This window comes from Triticum urartu, chromosome 6A (genome assembly GCF_056163025.1).
Source record: "Triticum urartu cultivar PI428250 chromosome 6A, HENAU_Tu73, whole genome shotgun sequence".
Classification (NCBI taxonomy): Eukaryota; Viridiplantae; Streptophyta; class Magnoliopsida; order Poales; family Poaceae; genus Triticum; species Triticum urartu.
The window spans coordinates 601,227,959-601,229,958 of record NC_141878.1 but is presented as its reverse complement, the minus strand read 5'-3'; the positions used below and the strand labels follow the sequence as shown (position 1 = coordinate 601,229,958).

The 2,000-nt window shown below is 50.0% G+C and overlaps 1 long non-coding RNA gene across 1 annotated transcript; it reads right to left on the bottom strand.

Moving 5' to 3' along the window:
* Positions 1–510: 510 nt before the first annotated feature.
* LOC147967127 (uncharacterized) lies at positions 511–1,585 on the bottom strand. Its single transcript, XR_015607899.1, has 3 exons — positions 1,460–1,585; positions 986–1,367; positions 511–608 (listed from the first exon to the last, which is right to left on the bottom strand). It is a non-coding gene; the product is annotated as an uncharacterized LOC147967127 (long non-coding RNA).
* Positions 1,586–2,000: the final 415 nt, after the last annotated feature.

Genomic DNA, 2,000 nt, shown 5'->3' with positions numbered 1-2,000 from the left:
TGGCTCAATCCACCCAGTCTCCTCCTCGAAGTTCTGGCAAAACTCTGCATTCACGATCCAAGGATAAGTCAATTTTCGTATGCTGAGTCGACAAAAAAAACATCAGTCGGAACAAAATGTATACCTTCAAGCTTGATGAACAACTACTTGGCAAGGCTCCTCAGATAGCTCTCCAGATCGTCCCTCCTGCGAGCGATGCCTTCCATCTTCTCATTCAGGTTGACCTTGTCCTTCTTCAAGTGCGTGACCTCCTTGTTGGCTTCGCCCAGGGCAGATTTCATCTTGGCGTTCTCTTCTTCCAATTGGCCGACTGAAGCCAGTTTCTGTTCAGCCAGAGCGGTTCTGTCGTCAGCTTTCTTTTAAGCAGCAGCCAAATCCTGATCCTTCATCGCCAGAGCTTCGTTCAGTTTTTATGCAAAGAAATGGTGCTTGATTTAGAAAGAGCAGATGGGTACTCAGGCCTAAGACAAACCAGTCGACAAGCTCGTCTTACCATTGGCGTCATCCTTGGCCTTTTGCAGCTCTGTCTTGGCCAATTCCAAGTCAAGGTTTAGCTGGATCTGCTGTTTCTCCAAGTCAGCAAAGTGAGCTCCAAGATCACAAGATTTCTGCAATCAGGGAGGGGAAGTTATTTTATAGCAAAAAACGACAAAGACAATAAATACTAAGACTACGGTCGACTGCCGCAGTCCACCATAGTCTCGGGGACTACACCCAGTGGGTGCACTTTGCGTGCCCCCACCGGTTCGGTTTACACTCGACACGGCCAGACCAGATCGAGCGAAAGAATCAAAATACAAAGACTACAGTCGACTGCCAGCAGTCCACCGTAGTCTCGGGGACTACACCCAGTGGGTGCACTCAGCGTGGCCCCACTAGTACAAAAATTCAATCGACGCACCCACTAGGTGTACAGATGCAAAGATTTTCGGAAAGAGAGTCTTCGGATAGCATATCCTAACAGAACAAGCGGTGATCAACTAACCTGAACATTGCTTTGGAGAGCCGAGCTGGCGTCATAGGCGGCCTGACTGGCGTCCCGCACCGCCTTTATCTTCTCCATGATAATGCCCGCCTGGCATATGGCTTCCTTGGCAGCATTCACTTCGTCCTCTGGGACATGATGGATCGCAAAAACTGAAGGTGGGTCGGCAGGAGCTTGAGCAGTCGACGAAGAAGGCAGGGCACTCGACAATGGTACGGCGAAGGTAACAGAACCCCGATTGGCATCACCAGCGTCCTGAACGACTGGTTCCGCCATCGGCGTCGACTGTGGCACCTTGCTTGCAGGAGCTTTCCTATTTTTCTCGTCAAAGACCTCTCAGGCTCATCATCATCATCATCGGGGAGGTCAATAATGTTAGGAGCTGTTCAAAGATCAATCGCCAAAATCACATCACCCAATGGTACACATTGCAGTTGAGTCGACCAAATAAAGACAGAATGACAGAAATCATACCCAGATGGGAAGTGAATGCATCCTCCATTACTTCATCCTCATCCCTGTAAGCTGAGGTCCCGGAAGTAGCAGCGCTGCCAGTTCCAAAGTTCGTCTGGTTAAATCAAGAAAAAATAAACAGCACGGAGCGTCGAGTGAATACAAAGGGAGACACTCACGTAGAAGCGACGGGGATGTCAATCTTAATCTTCGGCAACGCCTTCCGAGGCTTCTGCTCTGCAACTTTGGGATGCTTTGATGCTTTTTCAATTGGGGTTGGTGAAGATGTCCGAGGATGCTTTGAAGACTGACCAGTCTGAGCAATCGCCTTTTCACGGACGCTCGGTCGTTCTTGGTCAAGCTTGGATCGCTTCTCCCTGCGAGGAGGCGACTCGACTTCTTCTTTGTCACTTGAGTCGTCGCTTTCTTCGTCCCCTTCTCCGTCAGAATGCCATTCGCCACTGTCGCCGCCGCTCGCCTCTCCTTCCGGGTCTTGCTCTTGCTCTCCGTTGGGCACTGAGTACATTTCGATAAGAGCCTGAAAGAAAGCAGGAAGAATAAA